Raw genomic sequence first — 27,734 nt, 5'->3', positions numbered from 1 at the left:
ACATTATTCCAAATGGCAAGACTCGGATTTGAAACAGTAAGGGTGAGCATGTGCACAAGAGAAATGCTGAGAGAGAATCTTCTGATGTAACGGAGAATAGAGACTGGATTTCCAGCTTCCAGCCAGAGTGAGAAATTTGACCTGCACAGTAAAACACTAGAAAAGCACATTATGCCCAAATATCTTCTTAATTCACAGCTCAAGTGTGAAACTAATGGCTGTAATTGAGGAAATGGGAATTTCTATACCCCTGAGAAGCACTGGAGCAGCCACCAATACTGGAGCAACCACGGCTGCTCTAATTTTCCAGTTGAAGGTGCTAGGAGCTCATCCTAAAGGAAAGCAAGAAGAGGTAGCCAAGAAATTTGTAGTCTGTAGGTGTTCTACAAATGGTTCTAGCCCTAAGGCTAAAAAGAAAACCTTAATAATTTAACCTCCTAACCATCATGACTCTAATAAGATCTGCCACATATTGAGTCACTGGTCTGTGCCAAGCATTGAGTTAAGTTTTTAAAATATTGCTTTATTCACACCACAATCCATTGAGGATTAGTAAAATCATATCCATTTTACAAATAAGAAAACTGAGGCTTTTAGTTTACTACCCATCCATCTAGTGAATGGGTGAGACCCAGGGACCTAGGGAACTGTGACCGTGGCCTCTGCACTCTTAACTACCACACCAGAATTTAACATTTCCCAAACAACAACCCATCATGTGTACACCACCTATCCTATAATTTATTTCACATTATTTTAAATTAAGTCCATGTTGACTCATATCCCAGAAATTCGTAAACGTGAAAACAGAATGAGTGTGTGCTGTCACTTCAGTTGCGTCCAACTCTTTGTGACCCTATGGACTGTAGCCCGCCAGGCTCCTCTGTTTATGGGATTCTCCAGGCAAGAGTACTGGAGTGGGTTGCCATTCCCTTCTCCAGGAGATCTTCTCAACCCAGGGACCATTCTAGAACCAGGCATTGAACCTGGGTCTCCTGCATTGCAGGCATATTCTTTACTATTTGAACCACCAGGGAAGACTCAAAAAAGTTGTGCTTAGTAGCTCAATTCTGTTTGACTCTTTGCCACCCCATGGACTGTAACCCACCAGGCTCCTCTGTCCGTAAGACTTCCCAGGCAAGAATACTGAAGTGGATAGCCATTCCCTTCTCCAGGGGCTCTTCCTGACCCAAGGATGGAAACCGGATTGCAGGTGGATTCTTCTGAGCCACCAGGGAAGACCTTATATATATGTACTAGTCAAGGCTATGGTTTTTCCTGTGGTCATGTATGGATGTGAGAGTTGGACTGTGAAGAAGGCTGAGCGCCGAAGAATTGATGCTTTTGGACTGTGGTGTTGGAGAAGACTCTTGAGAGTCCCTTGGACTGCAAGGAGATCCAACCAGTCCATTCTGAAGGAGATCAGCCCTGGGATTTCTTTGGAAGGAATGATGCTAAAGCTGAAACTCCAGTACTTTGGCCACCTCATGCGAAGAGTTGACTCATTGGAAAAGACTCTGATGCTGGGAGGGATTGGGTGCAGGAGGAGAAGGGGACGACAGAGGATGAGATGGCTGGATGGCATCACTGACTCGATGGATGTGAGTCTGGGTGAACTCCGGGAGTTGGTTATGGACAGAGAGGCCTGGTGTGCTGTGATTCATGGGGTTGCAAAGAGTCGGACACAACTGAGTGACTGAACTGAACTGAACTGACATATTGAGCACAGTATATAAGAAATCAGCACAAAACAGTACTTTTGTACTGAAGTTTTATATGAAGTTTGAGATCAGGCAAACTGGTCTATGGGGATGGAAACCAGAATAGTAGTTGCTTTTTGGAAGCAGGAAGTGAGTGGATAGACAGAATAGAGTTGTGAAGAAACTTTGTAGGGTAACAGTAATGACTACATTTTGATTGGGATGTTAGTTATATGTATATATACATTTGTCAGAACTCATCAAACTATAAACCTAAGATATGTGCATTTTATTAGATGTAATTATACTTCAGTTAGAAAAACAGAGGTCTCAAATTGGGGCTTTGACATTATCTTCAAATGAGGTTAAACGTAGACTCCCATAGATACACCTCGTATAATTCCATATAACCTTAAAACAAGGATGCCTTTTCTAAACATTGGCTGTACATAAGGATTGGTTATTTTGTATATAGCATGATTGTTTTGTGTTGCTTATTTGTATAAATATTTTCATGCGTTAGATGTAAATATTTAAAATACGCTGTATTTTCTGTTAAAATGAAATGTCTTACTAGAATAAGTTCCAGAATCTCTCACTTAGATGTTTCAAAATCTTGTTGTTTATATGTCTTCTTTTGTTTCAGTTCTTTTATCCAGAAGATGTGTTGATGATGAATACATCCGAGGTTGGCGTTGTATCCACATAGAAATGTAAGTGGTGGTAAAAGCACCTTTTTAGATAGAAGATGTTATAGGAATATGGTTAATAATGTAGCATATAAAACGCCTTTCTTATTTAAGAGCAAACAATCTCCTGATAAACCAAAACCTGCGATCATTCATTTATTCATCCACTCAAATGATCTTCACTGAGTGCTTAGTTTCATCTTTGACTCCTTTGTTTCCCTTTGCTTATCTCCCTGCAGGACTTGAACATGGTTTTGTATTCTACTTTTATCTATAGTATTTGTTTGTATCTCTTTGTGTTAATTTTTAGTGTTTGCTCTATGAATTTTTATATATGTAATATTCAATATTCATAGAATGTGTTATAATCTTGAATAAGTTATATATTAATATTGATACTATACTTATGAAATATATTAATATGTTACATCATACTCATATTTTAAGTGAATATATTATCTTATATATTCAGCATTTATATAATGTATATGTATATAATAGTCTACTAGTATCAACAGTTTATGAATTCCAGTAAACACAACCTAGAAATCTTACCAGTTATGTCCATTTACCTTTTTCTCTTTATAATATAGTTTTTGTAAATATAACCAATATGTACGTTGAGGACCACAGTAGACCATATTTCAATCATTGAACACAGATTTGAAAACCAAGAGCAGAATAATCTATTATATATACCCAGATTTTTACCATTTCTATTGCTATTTCTTTACTGCTGATTCTCCAAGTTTCTTTCTGTTGTCATTTCTTTTGTACATGAAGAACTTTCTTTGGCAATATTTTTTAAAAGCAGGTGTGCCTGGTGATAGAGTGGAGGATGAGCTTACCCCTTCTTGTCTCACTCACTATATTAATTTCAACAATTCCATGTCTTTGAGAAGCTGGGTTTTTGAGACTGACCATGTTAAAAGACAAAACCAAACAAACAGGTACCTCACAGATAATCAATGTGGAAGATGAAATTGACAGTGATCAATCTGATTCCAAGGTTTAAGAAATTGTAGTAGGGTGCAACAGGCATACATATCCCATTAGTAAGTAATTGGGTTTACTTAAGCATGAAATAATACTTTTTTTCTTCAAATTCATGAGTGTTATTTTTTTTTAATGATACTAACTTGTTAGGGCATACATACTAACTTTTTTGAAGTGAATGACTTCATAAACACAATTGTGAAGGACATAATGAAAAAATTACCAAGATACTATGAACCAAGAAAGTTTGGGAACATCTGGTCTAGGAAAAAAGACCTATTCAACCCTAGAAGCAGACAGATGAATTAAACCGGAGAGAATTTGGAAGGCGAACACGACTTTGCACTTCTGTAGAGTGTAAGGGGGGAAAGAAACACAAAAACACAAACAAAGCCAGTGTGCTGGTCCATTTAAAAAAAAAAATCCGATTTGAGCTTTGTTAATGCAAAGCTCTTTATCTGAGGAGCTCAAAGAGCTTTATTACAGGTAAATATCCTTGTCTCCAGCTGCTAATAGGAGAGGCCAGGCCCAGGGAGATTAGGAGAGAATGCCTATTTAAGGTCACATAACAGTCAGTGACAAAGTGGAGACTCGCAGAGTGGTCTGTAATGGGATTTGTCTGCTGTCTATTGTATCAGCCTAAGATGCTGGGCGTGCGAGGGCTGGGCTCCAGTGCAGAAGCTTGCCAGAGATGGGGCATTTTAGAATTGCAGCCTGCCACTGCAGAAGGGACTTTGTGGGTCCCTGCCTAGGACCCCCTTTGTTTGCCAGACCCTACACTGAGCCTCTGAGAGAGCAAGCAATTGTCCCAAGTCTGCACGGCCTGTTTGTGGCAGAGCCAGAAGTAGAATGGAGGACTCCTAACATCTCCCTGATTCTCTCCTGGAGTTTTCCTGGCTCTCAAGCGATTTGTCTAGGAAAACCTATTAAGGAAATTCAATTTCTCTAAAGCTGGCTGAATGGAACTTGAGTTGGATCAAAGCTGGTATGGATTTGGAAGGAATTAAGAGAGAACTGGTAAAGTACACAGGCAGGGTCAGAACCCTGGTTCTGTTGAAGACTACTGTGGGACTAGGGACAAGTGACCTGCAGTCTCTGTGCCTCTGTGATCTATAAGACATACCAAGGGGTCTGGGCCTCTGGATCCCTAAAGTGCTCTAGCTTTAGTAAAAATCCACTTATTGGTTGTAAGCTATGCAGACCTCGGTCTTCCATTCTGCAAAATGGGGGCCCTGTTTGTTCCCCTCTCATGGAGTTGTGGTCAGCTGCCGAATGCCTGCATGTAATGTGCTTATCTTAGAGACTCCTGCCTAGAATCACTCAATCAGTGTTGGTTTCATATTCAAGATGCCACAAACATTCTAACATGAAATATTTGGGCTGGGCCTACCCATTTGCTATAATTTCCCATTCTTTCATAATTTCTTCTAAATTCACACCAATGTTCAAGCTTTGGATCCAACTGAGAATGCCAGAGAAACTACAGAATATGCAGCTAAATTTGAATTTCAGATAAATAAAAAAGTGATTTAATGCAAGTATATCCCCAATATTACAAGAGATATACTAATATTTGTCATCATTTCTCTGCATTTGAATTTACTCAGCATCTTGTATTTTTACGTGTTACATCATTCAGTCCTAGCACTGTGCCAGATTTGTGTCTCCAATTTTGGATCTGGAAAAACATTTGGCCCATCTTCCAGGCTTCCTTTGCAGAGCTAAGGCAGTTAGGATTTCATTTTTTCATGTAGTGAACACGAAGCCCGCAGCATCCTCTCACAGTAGCTCAGCCATGCTGAAGTTCAGTTTTCCAAAATTTACCAGGACAATAGATTAGAATTAAAGGAGGAAGGGTATTTATACATAAACGTTGACTTTGGTTGATAGGCGTTATGTTGGAGCCTAATTCCAGAAACTCCTGGAAAAAAGAACCTAGATACAGAGCATCAAAAATGTGAAGCCAGAACCACCCATAATTATAAGGGCATTAAGATTCATGTAGATAAGATAGATGGAAAGAAGATCTGTAGGTGTTTATGTTCCAAGGGATGCAGCTAAGTAGCCAGATCTGGAGGGCATGCCAGCTTGTGAATTCAAAATGCTGAAACTTTTCTACATCAATATATTGTCCTGTCAAGTGGGGTAATAATACCTGCACACTTCCTCCTTATCTCCCCAACCTCTCTACTTAACCTTTGAAAAATAGGTCTCCAGACTGGGAGTTAAAAGGACTGTTTTCTGGTTCTGGATAGCAGTAGACACATGATAACTTTTTGCTGCCATTATACCAGGTTAACACCCCCCAATAGATAAATGTCTGGCAGTGTCCCCAAGTCAAATGTTTAGTTGCATCATATGGCTCCTTGAACGAAGGGCAGTGAGTTCTTGCAAAACTCACTTACTCCTCAACCAAGTCCAGAGCCTGGCTGTAATTGCTCATCTCTTAGCACCATTCATTGCCGGGAGAAATATCAATAACCTCATATATGCAGATGACACCACCCTTATGGCAGAAAGTGAAGAGGAACTAAAAAGCCTCTTGATGAAAGTGAAAGAGGAGAGTGAAAAAGTTGGCTTAAAGCTCAACATTCAAAAACCAAAGATCACAACATCTGGTCCCATCACTTCATGGGAAATAGATGGGGAAACAGTGGAAACAGTGTCAGATTTTATTTTTCTGGCCTCCAAAATCACTGCAGATGGTGACTGCAGCCATGAAATTAAAAGACGCTTACTCCTTGGAAGGAAAGTTATGACCAACCTAGATAGCATATTCAAAAGCAGAGACATTACTTTGCCAACAAAGGTCTGTCTAGTCAAGGCTATGGTTTTTCCAGTGGTCATGTATGGATGTGAGAGTTGGACTGTGAAGAAAGCTGAGCGCCGAAGAATTGATGCTTTTGAACTGTGGTGTTGGAGAAGACTCCTGAGAGTCCCTTGGACTGCAAGGAGATCCAACCAGTCCATTCTAAAGGAGATCAGCCCTGGGTGTTCTTTGGAAGGACTGATGCTAAAGCTGAAACTCCAGTACTTTGGCCACCTCATGCAAAGAGTTGACTCATTGGAAAAGACTCTGATGCTGGGAGGGATTGGGGGCAGGAGGAGAAGGGGACAACAGAGGAAGAGATGGCTGGATGGCATCACCGACTCCATGGACGTGAGTCTGGGTGAACTCTGGGAGTTGGTTATGGACAGAGAGGCCTGGCGTGCTGCGATTCATGGGATCGCAAAGAGTTGGACACGACTGAGCGACTGAACTGACTGAACTGATTAGCACCATTCAAACTCTGATTTTAGGGAAGATGAGGCTATGAATCTAAAAGGAGCTGCAATATACATGAGGGCAGACAGGGTTAAACCCATATTTCATGGGGAAAAATGAAGAGGCAAGGGATGTAAGTGGAAAAAATCCCCTCTCTGAGCCTCAGTTTCCTCATCTATCAGTTCAGTTCAGTTGCTCAGTTGTGTCCAACTCTTTGTGCCCCCATGGACTGTGGCACGCCAGGCTCCCCTGTTCATCACCAACTCCCAGAGCTTGCTCAAACTCATGTCCATCAAGTCGGTGATGCCATCCAACCATCTTGTCCTCTGACATCCCCTTCTCCTCCTGCCTTCAATCTTTCCCAGCATCAGGGTCTTTTCCTGATGAGTGTGTCAGTTCTTTGCATCAGGTGGCCAAAGTACTGGAGTTTTAGCTTCATCATCAGTCCTTGCAATGAATATTCACGACTGTTTTTCTTTAGGATTGACTGGTTTGATCTCCTTGCAGTCCAAGGGACTCTCAAGAATCTTCTCCAACACCACAGTTCAAAAGCATCAACTCTTCAGCACTCAGCTTTCTTTATAGTCCAATTCTCACATCCATACATGACTACTGGAAAAACCATAGCTTTGACTAGATGGACCTTTGTTGGCAAAGTAATGTCTCTGCTTTTTAATATGCTGTCGAGGTTGGTCATAGCTTTTCTTCCAAGGAGCAAGCATCTTTTAATTTCATGGCTGCAGTCACCATCTGCAGTGATTTTGGAGCCCAGAAAAATAAAAGTCTCTCACTGTTTCCCTTGTTTCCCCATCTATTTTCCATGAAGTGATGGGACCAGTTGCCATGATCTTAGTTTTTTGAATGTTGAGTTTTAAGCCAACTTTTTACTCTTCTCTTTCACTTTCATCAAGAGGGTCTTTAGTTCTTCTTCACTTTCTGCCATAAGTGTGGTGTCATCTGCATATCTGAGGTTATTGATATTTCTCCCAGCAATCTTAATTCAAGCTTATGCTTCATCCAGCCTGGCATTTTGCATGATGTACTCTGCATATAAGTTAAATAAGCAGGGTGACAATATACAGCCTTGACGTACTCCTTTGGAACCAGTCGTTGTTCCATGTCCAGTTCTGACTGTTGCTTCCTGACCTGCATACAGATTTCTTAGGAGGCAGATCATGTGGTCTGGTATTCCCATCTCTTGAAGAATTTTCCACAGTTTGTTGTGATCCACACAGTTAAAGGCTTTGGCATAGTCAATAAAGCAGAAGTAGATGTTTTTCTAGAACTCTCTTGCTTTTTCTATGATCCAATGGATGTTGGTAATTTGATCTCTGGTTCCTCTGTCTTTTCTAAATCCAGCTTGAACATCTGGAAGTTCTTGGTTCACATACTGTTGAAGCCTGGCTTGGAGAATTTTGAGCATTACTTTGCTAGCATGTGAGATGAGAGCAGTTGTGTGGTAGTTTGAGCATTCTTTGGCATTTCCTTTCTTTGGGATTGGAATGAAAACTGACCTTTTCCAGTCCTGTGGCCACTGCTGAGTTTTCCAAATTTGCTGGCATATTGAGTGCAGCACTTTCACAGCATCATCTTTTAGGATTTGAAATAGCTCAACTGGAATTCCATCACCTCCACTAGCTTTGTTTGTAGTGATGCTTCCTAAGGCCCACTTGACTTCACACTCCAGGATGTCTGGCTCCAGGTGAGTGCTCACCTGCGGCGGAGGCGTGGGTCCCAGCGGCCCCGTGCAGGGTCAGGGGCACTGAGTGCAGTAGTGTGTATGTGGGACCTTTTGAAGGAGGTCACCATTACCTTCACTCCTCATTTATAGAATGGGGCTAACTCTACACCTATTGCAGGGTTATTCTCAGCACTTGGATGAGATGTTGTTACACAGATATAGTTCTTAATGCAATGCGCAACTGCTTTAATTGCCGTAAGGAGTGAAAAGTGGAAGTGTTAGTCGCTCAGTCATGTCTGACTCTTTGCAACCCCATGGACTGTAGCCCACCAGACTCCTCTGTCCATGAAATTCTCCAGGCAAGAATACTGGAGTTAGTTGCCGTTTCCTATTCCAGGGGATCTTCCTGACTCAGGGATTGAACCCGGGTCTCCTGCATTGCAGTCAGATTCTTTACCATCTGAGCCACCAGGCAATGCATAACTGCTTTAATTGCCATAAGTACTGTATAAATGTAAATAAATATTGTAACTTTTTCAGATCCCTTTGAAACCTAGCCATTAAAGAATCTGTCAAGAGTGAAGTAAGTCAGAAAAAGAAAAACAAATATCGTATATTAATGCATATATATGGAATCTAGAAAAATGGTACCTATGAATCTATTTGCACGGCAGGAGTAGAGATGCAGATGTAGAGCATGGACTTATGGACACAGTCAGGGAAGGAGAGGGGGAGACGAACTGAGAGACACACATACACGACCATGTGTGAAATAGATGGCTAGTGGGAAGTTGCCACATAACACAGGGAGCCCAGCCTGGCACCCTGTGATGTCTTAGAGTGGTGGCATGGTGGGGAAATAGGTTGGAGGGAAGCTCAAGAAGGAGGGGATGTACATATACATATAGCTGATTCACACTGTTGTACAGCAGAAACTAATACAACATTGTGAAGCAGTTATACTACAATTAGAAATAAATTTAAAATAAAAACTAAAAGAATGTCAAATAAAATAGTAAATACAGAATCTTTGTCATACTGTTTATCCTGTGAATGTAGTCTGTGTCTGTTTGTAGATAGATAGATAAGGATGTATATACATATATTTGCATATATCTATATATATGACATTTTTGGGGTGTCCCAGGTGGCGCTAGTGGTAAAGAAGCCACCTGCCAATGCAGGAGACATAAGAGACACGAGTTCAATCCCTGAGTCGGAAAGATCCCTTGGAGGAGGGCATGGCAACCCACTCCAGTATTCTTGCCTGGAGAATCCCATGGACAGAGGAGCCTGGAGGGCTACAGTCCACGGGGTCACAGAGTCAGACACGACTGAAGCAACTTGGCACACAGCATGCACGCATGACATTGTCTCTTCTCTTAGATATACAATCAATTTCTTAAGTATATTAAATCTGTTATGTGGAAACATGTTGAATAGATTAGTTCATTAAATAGATTAAACAAAAGGAAGGATGCAGATGAAGTCCAAGTTCATTTCCTCGGCTTCTCTAGTTTTTGACGTGGCTACAGAACTAGCCGTTGGGCATAAAATAGTTGTATTTACTGAGCCTCAGTGCTTCTCACCTCCCTCCCTGCCTGCCTGCCTGCCTGCTGTCCTTTCCACCTATGCTTCTTCCTTGGCAATCAGAGGCCTCTTTCCCAGCTTGAACCCTGGGAGTTTTCCAGAATCTTTTTACTTAGACATATATTGACCTAGGCCTTACTTCCCTGAGTAAATTATGCCACAGGCAGCAATCTTCAGGTCATAAATTAGCCCACAACCGCATGCAACTGTCTGCTAATGATGTGGATGGCGAAACGACGTCTTCATGGAACTGGCCGGACAAGAGTCCTCTAAATTTTGTTGGCTGACAGCTCCCTCTCTCCCCCTCACCTGGCTGGCTTTTCAGTGCCTCTCTGTCTGGTTTCATCTTTATCGTCCCTCATGCGTTCATGCCAAAGATAAAAGGACTCCATCAAGGAAACCAGGGAAAGAAGGGTTGACATCAGCACCCAACTCATAAGAGGTGTTCGGTACATATTTGTTGAGTGAATGGATGCACGTAAAGAGCGGGACATGATGTTGACTTTGATGGTTGTTGGTGTTCTCATTATCCTGGCAGTTCCTTAAGGTCAAGCCAGAGTCTTAGCCTTAAGGACAGCCTGGCCTTAAAGAAACTATCCTGGTTTCTCCAGGGTCTGTGATAGGGCTTGTCATTCAAAACACCATCAATCCACTGGGGAATGGATGGATGCTAGGGGCATTCTGGGAATCAAAGTGTCTTCCTTCTATGGATCACTTTTTCTTTCTTCATCAGTGTCTTCTCTTTGTAACCTTCTCTTGAGCTGTTTAGGTGTGCTGAATTGGGGTCAGATACATGTATTGGCTCAATGAATATTCGAGTCCTTGTCTCTCTCTCAACTTTGAAATTTAAAGGAATTCCTTTATATCTGTGTTATCCTCTTATTCCAAGAAATCAAGGGAAAGAATCCTTGAATATGGGTTCCACTTGATGAATTTTGTGAATATTAATTATTGTTGTTGTTCAGTCGGTAAGTCACGTCTGATTCTCTGTGACCCCATGGACTGTGGGATGCCTGGCTCCCTTGTCCTTCACTATCTCCTGGAGTTTGCTCAGATTCATGTCCATTGAGTTGGTGATGCTATCTAACCATCTCTTTCTCTGCTGCCCCCTTCTCCACCATACTCCTGCAATCCTCACAACTATACAAGATGTGGGCCAGAAGTTACTGACAGAGAAACCGAGGGTCAAAGTGATTAGATAATTTTAGACTGAAGTGGGAAGAACTGGTCACAATGTGGATTTCAACTCAGATTTGCCTAACTCCAGGATAGACTGCTCAGCCACTACCCTGTTCAGAGTGGCAGTGGTGTTTTGTTTTGTTTTGTTAAGTCCTTAACTAGGGATTTCCCTGGTGATCCGTGTGGGACTTCACCTTCCGGTGCAGTGGGTACAGGTTCAATCCCTGGTCAGGGAGCTAAGCCCCCACGTGCCTCAGGGCCATAAACCAAAACATTACAAAAAAGAAGCAATGTTGTAACAAGCTGAATAAAGACTTTGAAAATGGTCCAGGTAAAAAAAAAAAATCTTAAAAATAAATAAATAAATAATAAAAGTTCTTAACTTGACTCCATAGACCTGCTCTGCCCCCAACCCCATCAAGGAAACCAGCAATTGATTGTGTCAGGGAGCTTGTGAGCCCTTTGAAATAACATTCACACACTTCCCTGTTTGCCTACAGGTTTTTCTGAAAGAGATGTCATAGCTCTCAATAGATTATCACGGGGATGCATGATACCCAAATTACAAACCATTGGCTAGAGCAGAAGCAAAATGGGAATGTGAGCATTAAGAAGCATCGAGCAACATCCGAACTCTCCCACTGGTGAAACCAGTCCACACTCTACCACTGGATACATACTTCTCTTCGTTTTTGAGATCTGGTCCTTAACTCCTGTTTTGGCTAAAGAAAACTCCAAAACTGAATAAGCACAGGAGCCACTGGAAGCTGTAAATATTAGAGGAAACAAAAAGCAAAGTCAGTGGGGCCCAGCATTCCTCAGGCCTGGAAGAGCAGGAGTCACCCAACTTGCCCCAGGATCAAAGGAACGAGGCAAACCCTTCATCACCCGGCTTCCACATCAGCACTGTTTAGGGCAGGAAGATGTCAAGGGGGAAGGTTTTCTTTGAAGTGTCAAGATAAGAACCATCTCCACCTCCCTCGAGTGTGAAAGTGATTCCTCCAGGAGCCAGGGGAGGGTGTGAGGCATTTGGCTGTCTGTACAAGAGCTGGGAGGAACTTATCAGTGAAGGCAGACACCTTCGTGGCTCCAGGCTGTGTCTGGACCCAGCCAAAGATCTCCTGTGAGCATCAGTCCTTAAAAATATATGAAACACTGAGCCACACTGCCGGGTTTCCAATGGTGTCCCATTTAGGGTTGTGTCTACACTGGCTTTAGCGTTAACAACGGTTGAGTGGCTAGACTCTTATACTCACGTAGACTAGTTAGACCTTGTCCCTTCTGCTGGGCGAGCATGAGCAAGTTACTCACCCTCTCTGAACCTCAATTTCAGTGGGATTTACAATAATAACCCCTATATCTAGGGTTAATTTGGGAATGAAGTGAGACTATGCAAACTAACCATTTCCTTTCCTTAATATCCGGTACATAAGCACATTTTTAAAATGTTAGCTGATATTTTTCTTTACTGTCTGGCCCAATGCGTCTGGTCCAGGTGGTCTTTAGAGTCAAAATATCTGAGGATGTGGTATTCTTCTGAGCTGAAGAATGAGATCTCACTTGTCTTCTTTTCCAACATGATCAGCATGATGTCATAGCCAAGAGCACACTGCCAGCATTTAAATCCTAGCTTTAGCATTTCATAACTTTGTGAACATTGGGAAGTTACTGAGCTTCCCTGTGCCTGGGCATTTTATAGATGTTGATTATTAGAACTTAATGAGTTATCATATTAGAAATTAGAACAATGCTAGGAATATAGGAAGTGATCAGTGAGTATCAGTTTCAAGCTGTGCCTCCTCCCTCCACTAGCTTTTATAGACACCAATATCTATTTGTTAAATGAAATTTATTGAAAAACTGAAGTGTTCCCAGCATTGGGTTGTAGGATTTTAAAAGCATTCATTGGCCTGGCACTGTAATTAAGATTACATTTTAATTAAGGAATTAATATATATTCATGCAGTCACTCATTCAATCAGAAAATCCAAGGGCCAACTATAGGCTGGGCACTTATTCTGTCTATAATAGCAAAAACTTTGATATGTCAACCTTTGGCCTTCATGGAGATTCCTTTCTGTGCCTGGAATATCCTGGAACACAAGTGACTGACCTTCTTTTTAAAAGAAACCTCCTAAGGTTTTCAAATCCTTTAGGTCTCAGTTTAAACACCACTTCTTCTTGAAAGCCATCGCCAATTCTGGATGAAGTTAGGTCTCCTATTGTGTGCCCCAAACACCACACTTTGTCTATCACATTTTGAATGGTTGGTTTAATGTTTGGCTCCAGCAGTCTTTAATTCCTTGAGGGTAAGCTCCATACCTGCCTTTCTTTTGCTATATCCCCAACATCTAATGGACTCCCTGGCACATACAAGTACTCAGAAATATTTGTGCAAAGATGAAGAAAAGAGGGAATGTCTAAAAGTGAACTTCTCCTGTTGGAAGGTATTATTTATTATCTTAGGTCATACCAACTGTAAATGATACCTCCACTTTGGAGAGTTTTGTAACAGTGAGTTCTGAAACTTTTAGAGCTTGTAAGATTCTCTGAGACAGCTAGTCCAGTCTCTTTGTTTTTCTGGGGGAAACTGAGCCTGGAGAGATAAAGCCATTCATCAAACTGTACTTAATGGGCAGAATTGGGACAAGAACTCAAGTCTTTTAATGCCCAGAATCCTTTGTAAAAAAAAAAAAAGAGAGAGAGAAGGATTAAATCAAATTCTCTCATTAAACAGTACTATTCACCTAGCATGGAACAATCAAGACTCTCCCGTTGGAGATGAGGACCATTGAGGCACTTAATTGGGCATAGCTTTCTCATTAAAGGCAGGCATTGGGGGATAGTAAGAAAAAAATTAAAACATGGGCTCAAGAAAGCTCAGGCTCACATCCTGTATATTTCAGGATATTCATAATGCCTTCATTTTTAAGTACACAAAATGATATTTCTTACAGAAATGTTGTACATTATATGAAATAATGTGTTGTATAATAATTTGATTGACCTTTGTCCCTGGTTTGGAGACTCTAAATCTTTGGAATTTCCTTAATTATAGGGGTGTCTTTGTTATACATGGGGCCCCTGAATCACACCTGAGTTTGTGCTAAGCGTTGACTCAGGATAGGGACAGGTTGACCAGAAAGACAATTAGAAGGGTGAAACTTTGAACCTGACTTACTTTTAATATTTATTTATTTATTTGATGGTGCTGGGTCTGAGTTGTGACATGGGATCTAGTTCCCTGACCGTGGATCAAACCCTGGCCCCCTGCATTGAAAGCACAGAGTCTTAACCACATTGGACCACCAGGGAAGTGGTTGGTTATGCAGTAATAGGTAAATGGAACAAGTAGCAACAGCAATAAAATGCCACGTACTTAAGAGGCACTATCTCATTGGTTCATGAAAGCAACCCAAGGAGGTATGTATTATTATTGTGTCTATTTTAGCAATGAGGAAACTGAGGATCAGGGAGATGAATTCACATGTACAAGGCCACACAACTGGAATGTAATAGAAGCAGGACTTAAACCTCTTGGATTCCAGAGCCCAGTCTCTTAACCATTAAATTCTCTTGTCCCTTGACTGTGCTGCAAAAAGTATCAAGTTGGCCCCTTTCTGGAATCCACAGAGTTTTTGCCTCAAACAGAGCCTTGGCAGGACTCACCATACCCTGAAGGGGAGTGTTTCTTCAGAACCCTGTGGACAATGTTAAGAAAAATGAGCCAGCAATGATGCAGAACCCTCTGGAAAATCAGGAAGATGCTGTCTACTCAACTTGCATGTGCAAGGTTATCAAAACTTGGTGAGAGCTAAAGCTGCAGGAGAGCTATGAGAAGAAAGCAACCACTGCAAACCTGCCCCTAGAAAGGAGGAGGAAGTCATAGGATTAAACACATCAACCTCTTCCCCACTCCCTCCACCTCTCCAGCTGGAGCCTCCCACTGGCTAAACCCAAATGGAAGCCAGAGGGCAAGGGGCCCACTGAGGCAGCTCATGCAGATTAGTTTCTTGGAGAAGGAATGGCTCAGACCTGGGCAAACAGCATAGCTCTATTCATGTGTTCCCTATTTCCCACACTTGGTACAGGTGGAAATGAGCCATTCCAAAAGTCAGATGAAAATGCATGAGATATATTGTCCTCCTGGGGTTTCTGGAGTAAAACTAAACCCCAAACGCCACTCCATAGGCTTCTGTCACCTTCCCAGAGCTCATTTCCAAAAGGAAATAACACCTGCCCCAAAGCTCCACCTGCCAAGGCCACCTCTCTGAACCTCCAGCTGCCGGGGGCTGACGGTAAGTCACAGAAGCATAGTGATTTCTCAAGGGAAAGATGAGCAAAGTGAATGCAGAATTCCTCCACACACGGGATGAAAACCCCTGTGTGGGAAGGCAGATGAGGAAAGCTGGGAAGGGGGTAGGAGAGAGTAGAATAAAACCTTGCAGCCATAGCCTTTTCCAAGAACAGGAAGCGATCTAAAGAATGTTCTCTTTACTGAACACAGTCCATAGTGAACTAAAGAAGTTCTGGGCTTTCCCTTTGCCTTCATTATATGCTTTTTGATTTCCTGGGCCAGCAGACTGCTATTAATTAGTTGTTGTGTAGGTTAATCCAGCTTTTCATTCATGGACTTATTTTCTCCCGCTAAGAGTTTTAAGTTCGAAATGTCACTAACAACCTAGGTAATTTAGTGTCCAAACCCTCAATGGTCAGGGAATTATAACTAATGAATAATATGTTCAACCAATTTAATTCTAGAAGCAGCTCATTAACATATCAAAAGACTTTCAAATGTGCACCCTCTTTGACCCTAAAATTTCCTGCGTAGCAAATGTGGGGTTTTTTTCTTTTTGGCCCTAAAGAAATAATTATGGATTTGAACAGATATTCAGTTTAAAAACTGCTCACTGAGTTATTGTTTAGTCAGTAGCTCAGATGGTAAAGAGTCTGCCCGCAATTCAGGAGACCCGGGTTCAATCTCTGGGTTGAGAAGATCCCCTGGAGAAGGGAAAGGCTACCACTCCAGTATTCTTGCTTGGAGAATTCCATGGACAGAGGAGCCTGGTGGGCCATAGTCCATGGGGTCACAAAGAGTCAGGCTTGACTGAGTGACTAATACACTTATATATTATTGTTTTATATACATATATATATTTCAGATTATTTTCCATTATAGGTTATTATAAGATATTGAGTTTAATTCCTTGTGCTGTACAGTAAATCTTTGTTGCTTATCTATTTTTGTATAGTAATTTGTATCTGTTAATCCCATACTCCTAGGAATGTCCCTCCCTTCCTCTCCCTTTTGGTAATCACAAATTTGTTTTCTATGTCTACAATTCTGCTTTTGTTTTGTATATAGATTCATTTGTATTATTTTTTAGATTTTACATGTAAGTCATATAATATTTGTCCGAGTATGGGTTTCTTTTACTCAAGCGTAACAATGATATTAGAGCCAGCATTTGGATCCAGGGACCCTGGCTCCAGAGCTTGTCCACTTAGCTAAAGTGTCCCTAAAAATGAGATTCTCTTAATAAATTATGGTCCATCTATAAAATAAAATACTGTTCTGCCATTAAAAAGTATGTATATAGCTATGAAAAGATAATCCAGAAAATGTTACAGATGGTGAGAAAACAATATAAAATGTAAATATGCTATGATACTTTGGTGGGGAAAAAGTGTGGTTGCATATATAGAAAAAAGTATAAAAATGATATTAAAAAATGTTAATATATTATGGCAATGATGACATTTGGGGTGATTTTGTTTTTATTCTCTTTAACTGTATTTTCTGTTTCACATAATAACATGAATTGCTTGATTATTAGAGAGCACAAAATACAATAAAAGTTATATTTTAAAACATACAGTTTGTGCTTCCCCAGATTGCTTGCATGCATGCTAAGTCACTTCAGTTGTGTCTGACTCTGTGACCCCATGGACAGCAACCCACCAGGCTCCTCTGTCCACGAGATTCTCTAGGCAAGAATACTGGAGTAGGTTGCCATTTTCTTCTCCACCTTCCTCAGATTACTAGAGACCATATTGAACCTTGTAGAAAATGCCAAATGAGAGACACAACAGTGTATGGTAAAGTAGAAACACTTCCTATACATACAGGAAAATGACATTTCCCAGATTCCCTTGCAGCTAGACTGCTATCACATGACTGAGTTTTAGCCAATGGAAACTGAGTAGAAGTCATATAAGCTATTTGTACACCTAGCCCATAAAAATATTCCATGTGGTTCCCTAGTCCTTTCTTCTCCTGTTAGGATCTCAGAAGCCATATGTTCCAGAAGGCATACCTAAAAATGGTGGGAAACTGTCCCAATTTGCATTATTATTGAGTGAACAGGGTGGCCAACATCCTGGTTTGCCTGAACTTCAAGGAGTTATGAGTGCAAAGATTTTTAGTTCTGGGAACTGATAGCTTTTGGGAAATCTGGGAGAAGTTGATCACTTAAATGGGCAAGAAATAAGCTTATATTCTGATAAGCCTCAGAGATCTTTTGGTTAACCTGGTATAGCAGCAGATTAACCAAACTGCTATAAATGAAAAATTCTGCACTTAAAAGGTCAAACATCCAGCCTAATGCTTAGCAATCTATGTGCCGTTTTGATTTTTTGATAGTTCCCTTTAACTTTCTGAACAATTGTTTTCTGACCCATATAAAAGAGATGACAATAAAACTACTCTATGGTGTCACTGTGGGAATTTAATAAAATACAGTTCTTAAATTGTGAAAATTCTTTGTAGCTATCAACCACTGTGCAAATGTGAGCTTTATAGTTAATAGGACAGTTCAGTGGACAGTAACAGAGTTCAGAAATTCCAGAATGTGCCAGTCACAATGCTCAGGACACAGTACACAATCCTTCAAAAGACAAAACAGTTTGACCTGAAAAAAGCCTTCAGTCACTCATTTATTTCACAAATATTATTGGCTTCTCCTATGTGCCAAGCATGCTGGATGCTGGGAATGTAATTATGGATCCAAATGTGTTCACTCATCAGACAGATATTTTGGGGGACTCGTACTGCATGTCAGATACTCTACTGGACTGCTATCCAGGCACACCTTGATTTACAGCGTTTTGAAGATACTGCTTTTTTTTTTAATAAATGAAAGGTTTGTAGCAACCCTGTGTTAAGCAAGTCTGTCGGCACCATTTTTCCAACTGCCTTTGCTCACTTCCTGTCTTCATGTCACATTTTGAAAATTCTCACAATTTTCAAGCTTTTTCATTCATATTATGTTTGTCACCGTGATCAGCCATCAGCGACTTTTGGTGTTACTGTTGCAAATAAAGAGTTTTTAATTAAGATATGGAAACCTTTTTTTTTTCAGCCATTATTCTATTGCACACTTAATAGGCTATAGTATAGTGTAAACGTAATTTTTATGTGTACTAGGAAACCAAAAACTTTGTGGGACTCACTTTACTGTAATGTTCTGGAACCAAACCCACAGTATCTCTGAGGTCTGCCTGTATAGTGATTAAACATGAGATCAAGCTTCCCAGGTGGCTCAGCAGTAAAGAATCTGCCTGCCAATGCCGGAGTCTAGGGTTTGATCCCTGAGTCAAGAAGAGCCTCTGGAGGAGGAAATGACAACCCACTCCAGTACTCTTGCCTGGGAAATCCCATGGACAGAGGAGCCTGGCAGGCTACAGTCTATGGGGTCTCACAAGAGTCGGACACGACTTAGAAACTGAACAGCACCAAAGAACAACAGCAAGCATCTTAGCCTCATGAAGCTTTTGTTTTTCCAGGAAAGGCAGCTCTTGAAAAAGTCATTACAGAATCAATTCATTAATACACGTGGGGATGCATGTTCTAAAACAGTCGAGGAGAGAGAATGATCTAGCAGGCTGTTCTGCCAGAATCCCCGGGGAGCCTTAAGACTTGTTCCATCTTGTCAGCGCTTGAACGTAGACAATTGCGCTGAACACATCCTGGCCTTTCACTCCTCAGTCGTCATCCAAAGGCCCTGAAGCTTTTACATTTGGGCCTTTCACACATTCCTTTGTATTAAGATTTTTTTTCTCTTAAAGAAGAAAAGCAAGGAGGCAGGAAACACACACACCCCACACCGTTCTTTTTTCTTCCAATGATTACATAACTGCAAGAAAGCCTTCCAAGACTGGCCGCGTAACTCTACCAAACCTATAAACGTCTTGAAGTTTAGTTGGCAAAGAAGTCTATGCCAACAGTACATAAAACCCTTCGTGGCTGGGTGTTCCAGCCATCTGAATTCATATAAAAATGTCTGGGCCCTTAAAACCTACTTAACAGAAGCTGCTAGCTTAGACATCAGCTCTCCCAAACACTCACAGATTGCAAATCTTCATTGGAAAAGTAGGGTCATCGTGGGGAGGGGAAATGGAGAATTATGTGGAGAGGGATCCAGGGGGCAGGGGTGGGAAAAGAAGAGGTGTAAACTCCAGTCGTGAGGATTGCTTGGGGGAGAGAGGGATTATTTCAAGGAAATTGCACCGGAAAATGTAACCTTGAGTAGGCGGCTGATGGTAAAATCAGTTTTTAGTGTGGGCAATAGGCTAGGACTCGGGAGGTAGAAAAAGTGTAAAAAATGAACTCTGAGTCAGAGACTGCCAGTCCCATGCCAGGCATCTTGGGTGGTAGAACAGGGGCATAAGGTATAAAAATTGGAGGAGACACAGAGAAGAGGTTTGGTGAAAGGAGAGAAGTGTAAGGAAACTATTCTCCGGTTGCTGGAAACCTGTGGACTTCAGCTGCCCCCTGCCCCTCCCTTGCTGTCAACCTCACTACATTCTAAGGATTTGGAAAAACCACCATGGGAACAGGACGAAGGCGTATTCTACCAGAAGCAAAAAATGATGCCACATCATTTGCTTCTTTCCTTAACTTAAGTGGTGTTGATGGGACCATCTAATGGAAGGGAAAGCCATCAATTTGCTCAGAGACCCTCTGGCTTTCTCACAATAGGAACAGAAAGTAGAAGTGAGACTGCCAATCAAAGCTAAAACCAGAGAGAACTTACAAGATTAAAGAAAGGGTGCACTAGAGCCCCATATGGAAGCTGGGCAGCCGCTGTGCATTGACCAAGAGCCTCTGTGTAGTTCCAAGTTTCCAAATCCACTGCACACTGCCCGGACCTACCTGCTGAAAGGCATGAACATCATGAGTTAGTGCTTCTGGCCGCGTTCAGAATGTTGGAGCCTGGACCTTCAGTCCCTCCCTCTGGGGTTTAGGCCAGACTAACAAACTCCTGTCCGACTCTTTGCGACCCCATGGACTGTAACCTACCAGGCTCCTCCCTCCATGGGATTCTCCAGGCAAGAGTACTGGAGTGGGTTGCCATTGCCTTCTCCAGGGGATCTTCCTGACCCAGGGATCGAACCTGGGTCTCCCTCATTCCAGGTAGATGCTTTAACCTCTGAGCCACCAGGGAAGCCCAGCAAACACGAGGGTTTCCAAATTGGGTAGAGGGTAGAAAGGACTGCGAACTAGATCCCAGGGCTGCCCAGAGGGGCTCCTGTCTAATTGGGAGGATAGTAGTGAACACACCAAGATACTAGAAGAAAGGGTTCTTCTCTTCCTTCCAAACTGAATCAGACCTCAGTAAATATTTATGCTCAGTATAGAAGGAAAGGTTAACAAGTTGTTTTTTTTTTTAGATAGCCTTGTCAATAAGATGAAAAATAACTAATAATAACAGCAAGAATAAGTAGTTAACGAGAAAGCACAGAACGATATTTACACTGTTGTTGTTCAGTCATTACATCGTGTCCAGCTCTTTTGCAACCTCATGGACTGTAGGCCAGGAGGCTCCTCTGTCCATGGGATTTCCCAAGCGAGAGTGGGTTGCCATTTCCTTCTCGAGGGGATCTTCCCAACCCAGGGATTGAACCTGCGTCTCCTGCATTGGCAGGTGAATTATTTACCACTGAGTCACCTGGGAAGCCCTGTTTACACCTTACTGCAATTTATGTTTTAAAAAAGAGGAAAGAAGGAATTCTGTGGTGGTCCCGTGGTTACGACTCCGCACTCCCACTGTCAAGGGTTTGGGTTCTATCCAGGAATTAAAATCCTACAAGCCTCATGGTATGGCATAATAATAATAAAATTTGAAAAATAGAAAGGAGGAAGGAGGTGTATTTACATACTTTCTTGTATTTCTAGAAGGATGAATAAGAAGTCAATGTAACTAACTGGGTCAGAGCAGGGGGAACCAGGTGCCTGGGGGAGAGGGTGGTCAGGGATGAAAGACTTTTCACTCTATTTCCCTTTTTACCCTGTGTGTGTGTGTATTTAGCCACAGGAATGATTTTCCCCTTCAAAACTAGTTTTTAAAATAAGTGTTAATATTTACTGAGACTTAAAGATGAAGAGTACAAAGATCACTGCCCATAAATATCTGATAGGCTGGCAGGGAGATGGCAGGTGTGTGGTTAGCTGTGAAGCCTGGCTAAAGCATGGAGTATGGAGATGCTATAGAGTACAATGGTTAGCAGAAGTTGACAGAAGCAGTTCACGTCCAGCTAGGATTCAAAGCCTGGTTCATTCACTTAGCTTGATGTGCGAGCTTAGATTAGTTGCTAAGCCTCTCTGAATCTGTTTTCTTGCTTACAAAATTAGAATTATAATAATAAATAAGAATGGGAAGGAGAAGGAGAATAAAGAGGAGATGGGAGAGAAAATGATGCTGATGATGTTGGAGAAAAGGAAGAGAAGGAGGAGGGGGGAGGAGAGGAAGGGAAAGAGGAGGAGAAGAGGAAAAAGAAGAGAAAGAAGATGGGAAAGGGGAGGGAGAGGAGGAGAAAGAAGGAGAACAAGGAGGAGGAAGAAGAAATTATTTCAGTGGGTTGTTGTGGGTATTAAATGACATAATGTTTGTGAGGTTCCCCGCACAGGTTTTGGCACAAGTCATCAAATCACCTAAGGCAATGATTAATAAGAGTAATAGTAATTATGGTAGAGTTACAAGGAGAGATTCTAAGAGTGATTAATTCTAGTGTAGAGGATTGGGGAAAGCTTCATGAGAATTAGGCCTTTGAGCCAGTTCTTAGCATACAGAAAGATAGGCTGGATTTCAGGATCTGCAAGAAGAGTGTCACACAGAACAGCTCAGGCAAAGACTTGGAGCCTGGTTGGTGCAGCTGAATGCTCTCTGTTGGTGGTGGCCCAGAGGGTGAAGCCTCTGACTCAGGTGAGTGGAGTGGCAAGGGAAGCGAGATTTAAATTGCAAATGCCAGATCATAGGGCATGTTGGCAGTTAGGATAATGTTTTCTTGCCTTTCTGTCTCTCTGTTGTAATACCTGGTCATCTTCTTGTCAAATCAAATCCATCCACACTTTGGAGGAAGGTTTCATGTGAGCAAGACAAACATAAACTCATTCACAATGTAGAAGGCATATATGGTGCTTCTTTTAAAGACAACAATCCTGTGATCTTTCTTGTGTTTGCCTTTATTAATAACACGAGATAATTAAATATCTTAATTGCTTATGCTGCCATTGATCCACTTTTCAGCTACTTCTATGAAACATGTCCTTATGAATCAGTGGTAATATTAATTCATTTGAGTTCTGTTTGGTTTGATTTGGTTTTTGTCATGAGGGTAGAGATATCCTTGTGGCTCGGATTTGCCTTAAGATGCTGGGCTGCAATAAAAATTGAATGTGGACCACATGACATTGGGGCAGCATTTTATTCTGGGTGCTTACTGCTCTAGAAGTAAATTAAGTTACTTCTTAGCTAACTTGTATGTATTATACAAGAAGTACTTATTAAGCAATTTAGGGATGCAATCCTAAAGCCTGAATTTCTTGCTGTCCTTTGACATCCTGAGATTCTATTCTTTTTTTATTAAATGTTACCATTTGCAGTTACTGTGTGTGTGTGTTAAGTCGCTTTAGTCGTGTCCTACTCTGCGACCCTATGGACCGTAGCCCAGCAGGTTCTTCTGTCCATGGGATTCGCAAGGCAAGAACACTGGAATGGGTATCGACCCTGCATCTCTTAAGTTGCCTGCATTGGCACTTGATCACTAGCACCACCTGGGAAGCCCAATCTCTCTTAAGCCATAGTGTGTTGATAACTTTGTGATAACTAATAACTATACAGTAAGAAGTTGAATGAATTTGTACAAGACTCCAAATATCAGGATTAATAACTGATTTCACTGTATAGGTTCATCACAACAGTCTCATTTTCCCAGTGTCTGATTTTATGTTTGATATATAAACCTTTGAATGCCGTAAATTTAATCTATGAAAAATACTGATTTCATCTACTTTCTATATTGATGTAACTTGTAAGATTTGTTTGTTTATTTTTTGAAGGATTTTTTTCCCTCCTAGATAATGACAATCGTGATGATGGTGAATATATATAAATATATACATCACACATAAATATATATGCATATGCGTTCCCAGATAGCTCAAATGGTAAAGAATCTGCCTACAATGCCAGAAGCCTGAGTTCAATCCCTAGGTTGGAAAGATCCCCTGGAGAAGGTCATGGCAACCCACTCCAGTATTCTTGCTTGGAGAATCCCATGGACGGAGGAGCCTGGTGGGCTACAGTCCATGGGGTCGCGAAGAGTTGGATACAACTGAGTGACTAACACTTTCACTTTCCTATATGTATTTATCTATCTTTTTTTTCTACCTATTCTTTCTTTCTTCCTGTCTGTCTATCCATCCATCTATCTCAAAGCAACCCACCAGCATGGGCAGGATAGATTTCCATAAAGGTATAGATCTAAGTCCTTCATTAACACTTCTTTGCAAAGCTGAGACCATTCACAGTCTTCCCAGAGTCTGGAAAGTCTCTGGCTTCGCATGCTCAAGGAGTCTCCCTACATCTTTTTGTCCTGGTCCTATAGTTATGCATTTCCCAATGGCTCAGAAGGTAAAGAATCCACCTGCAATGCAGGTTCCATCCCTGGGTCGGGAAGATCCCCTGGAGGAGGGAATGGCAACCCCCTCCAGTATTCTTGCCTGGGAAATCCCATGGACAGAGGAGCCTGGTTGGCTTCAGTCCGTGGGGTCGCCAAGAGTCAGAGCATGCATGCACCCTACAGTCATGGGACTCTCCCCGGCCCCTGGGGACCTGGCTGTTCTGCCACACAAACATTCGGTGTTTGCCTTTAGCTGGAAGGGGGGACTTTCTTTTGCCAAGTTGAGAACTTGAAGGGATTCATCTGACTTTGTTTCTTTGGTGTTAATTCTTAGCAAAACATAGTTCCTTATTCCTCGGGAGAGTATTGTTAAGTGTGTGTGTGTACACATACATTTAGCATATATTTTACAAAGTCCTTTTGGACATCAAATGACTCCTGCAAAACAATATGTTGATGAGTTAAGTGTAAATGAAACAGAACCATGTGGCTTGAATTTTCTCCAAAATACCCTAGGGTTTAAAATCAGGGGGAAAGGTACTTGAAGGGAAAAAAAAAAATACATTTTGGGTCTTGCTGAACCTAAATCATTTGAAAAATAGTTTAAGATGTTTGCTAAATCCAAAATGCAGCTTTGCTCCCACCATATGGCAATGTCAAAGTGGCTCTTCAGATGAGCTTAAGCCTAATTTTAATTTCTTGCACATGTGGTAAAAACATCTTTGAGGGCTCTCTTAAGCCACTGTTCAAGGGAATACTTGGAGCGTGGGGTTTTTCTGTGCATTCATTTGCATAACAATAGCCTCAGGCCCAGCTTCCGGGCTGTCTTCTGGTTGCACAGGACTTCTGCTCTGTTTTACCTGTTTCTTGGGCCCTGGCATTCCTCTGGAATCATCTTTTCTCACCATGCTAAAGGCTTTGCGGGCTGGCCCCCAATTCCTACCCATTCTTACTGGTTTCCATTGGGAGGTTTGCTTTTGCTTGAGAGTACATATGTGGGCATTTGAAATATTATTCCCAGGTCGTCCCAGAATTTCCTCTGAATCCATTCCCAAGTAATCTCTGTAGGATGCTCCTTATTTGAACAGATTGGGCAAATCCCCAGGAACTGGGGTCATTAGGCATAGCTTCCAGTGATCCAAAATATCTCATGATCCTCTGGGGCGTCTCTGCAGCTGTATAGTGGTGGTGGTTTAGTCGCCAAGTCATGTCTGATTCTTTTGCGACCCCATGGACTGTAGCCTGCCAGGCTCCTCTGTCTATGGGATTTCCCAGGCAAGAATAGTGAAGGGGGTTGCCATTTCCTTCTCCAGGGCATCTTCCTGACCCAGGGATCGAACCTGAGTCTTCTGCATTGGCAGGTGGGTTCTTTACTGCTGTGCCACCTGGGAAGCCCCTTGAGCTGTATAGATCCAACCAAGTAGTCCAGAATGAAGCTGAGAAAGGTCTACAACAGTGGTTTCCAATGATAGTAATGTTACCAATTAAGGAGAGTGCCAGAAATTTGTGGGGGTCTTCTTTAACTGTCTCAGTGATTGCAGGGTACAGTACTGGCGTTTAATGGGCAAGGGTCAGGGATTTGAGATGTTCTGCAATAAACAGAACCCTATAAAAGATTACTCTGTATCTCACAGGACTTTCAAATCCACCACTAGACATTTTCATAGGTGAAAACATGTCAATAATTATCTGAGCCTAAAACCTAACTCTGTTTTATAAATATAATCGCATATCTTTTTTTTTCTCAGTTCCGATGTATCCTGCATTTTTCCGAACTTGCCACTACCATGTAATCCAAGGAAAAACTGAACTTGGCTGCGTTCAGGACAAGATGGAAATGCCATTAATAGGATTTGAGTTGCCTGCACAGCGCAGCACCACACACTCATAGCAATCAGCCACAGTAGTTACTGCATTCACAGCAATTCTACATACAGGATTATTTGTCATTCATTCTCTGTGTCCTATTTCTCATTTATACTGCAGTTATGTATGTGTGTGTATGAATTATGTGTGTATGTAGGTTACGTTATCTCTAAATTATATACATAGTTTTTATAATCTATCATTTTCATTCCAGCCTCGTAAAGGGAGGTTACAGAACGTTCATTACAAAAGGTGCCATTAATTTTGATCTGATAGGAAATCTCCTGGATGAGGGCCCATACTGCCAGATAATGAAGCATGTGGAACCCGGGGTTAATAAGCCCAGGTTCTCATTCGTGGCCAACACTAGCTTACTGTACAATCTTGATCAAGCCTTGCTTACACCCTGAGCCTCAGTTTTCTCATGTCATCACTGGGTCATGAACTTACCTTCCTCAAATACAGTGAGTAAGAAAAGACTATAGGTCTGCCTATCCAACTTAGAAAAAACATTCTTCATTGTTAGTGAAATTATGGCCTCTATCATTTTTTCATAAAACATGCAACAATTTGAGACAATGTTTACTTTTTTTATATGACCTTTTTACTTTTATTTTTTAAAAACTTTTTATTTCATATTGAAGTACAGTCAATTAACCATATTGTGATAGTTTCAGATGGACAGCAAAGGGGCTCAGCCATACATATACAATGTTTTATTTTACCTCTTTGTACAGGGATATCACCATGATGAATGTCTCTGGATTTTGAGAGTACATGTGTAATGATTCGTGACTACTAAGACTCAGCTGCGTAATGATGAAGAAGGGAGAGGTAGAAACTGTGGAAAAATACACCAACTATTTCTTGTCAGAAAAGGTGGACCCACTGCCCAATTCCTGCCAATGTTACTAAATGTAGTGGTTTTCTGTCCCTAGATCTTTGTCTCATCTAAGATTCAACTGTCAAAAGCAAATAATAGTTGATTTTTTTCAAAGGTCTTTAGAAAAAATTTCAAGATTTTGTTTCATGACACGTCTAGGTGACTTCTCTTCCTTTAACATCCAAAAGAATGGTTTCATCGATACTACATCTGTCCCTTCCCTTCTTTGTACGTTTTTTAAAAAAGAGAACTAGTTGGTAACAGTGAAATGTGAAAACAGTGATTTGTAACATGCAGTCACATTGACTAATGGGAACATGGGCATGCCTGTTTTGCATTTAGATTTCTGATATCATCTCGTTATAGTGTCTGGAATATCCTTTTTGGTCAAGGCACTGCCAGAAGTCTTGCTGGGAAATGGTGAGAAATCTTGAAACTGCCAGATGCTTGGTTGTTGGGTGAGCCAAAGTGGCCCTGGGAAGGAAGACGCCAGGGTACGAGGCCAAGTTGGTGTCCCAGCCTGGGTATCAGGAACAAGCCTGCCTCTTTCCCAACAGATGTGTGCCTGGGGCAGGTCTCTTCACTTCTTAGCTGTAAAATGCAACTATGAGCTAACCTATTTCAAAACATCAAAACATCTACCATTGCCTAATTCCTAAAATCCCCCTCCAAGCCCACTGACCCAAAGGAGAATTCCAGATAATGTTGTATAATGATAGGTCCACCACAGGACTAATTGATCACATAGGTATTAGATGTCTATCACTTTGATCCACTCACTATCCATTCTCCTTTCTTTGCATAACAAGACCCAGCAGTTTTTCTCTTAGCATCTCTCTCTCTCTTTTTAAAATATCTATTTATATGGCTGCTTCCGGTCTTCCTTGTGGCATGCAGAATCTTTAGTTGCAGCATGTGGGATCTAATTCCCTGATTAGGGACTGAACCTGGGTCCCCTGCACTGGGAGTGCAGAATCTTAGC

The 27,734-nt window shown here is 41.5% G+C and overlaps 1 long non-coding RNA gene across 2 annotated transcripts in view; it reads left to right on the top strand.

The window, feature by feature from the left end:
• LOC112579925 overlaps window positions 1-27,734 on the top strand; it is an 89,000-nt gene that overhangs the window by 26,281 nt on the left and 34,985 nt on the right. The window contains exons 3-4 of one of the 2 annotated variants that reach the window (XR_006545528.1): window positions 2,347-2,413; window positions 11,601-14,562. This is a non-coding gene — a long non-coding RNA (uncharacterized LOC112579925). Of the gene's footprint in view, window positions 1-2,346; window positions 2,414-11,600; window positions 14,563-27,734 lie in introns of those variants that run through there. The other variant, XR_003104235.2, reaches the window with a different exon arrangement.

Source organism: Bubalus bubalis, chromosome 17, assembly GCF_019923935.1.
Source record: "Bubalus bubalis isolate 160015118507 breed Murrah chromosome 17, NDDB_SH_1, whole genome shotgun sequence".
Classification (NCBI taxonomy): domain Eukaryota; kingdom Metazoa; phylum Chordata; class Mammalia; order Artiodactyla; family Bovidae; genus Bubalus; species Bubalus bubalis.
Note: the sequence above shows the minus strand (reverse complement) of the source record. Positions and strands in the feature narration are given on the sequence as shown.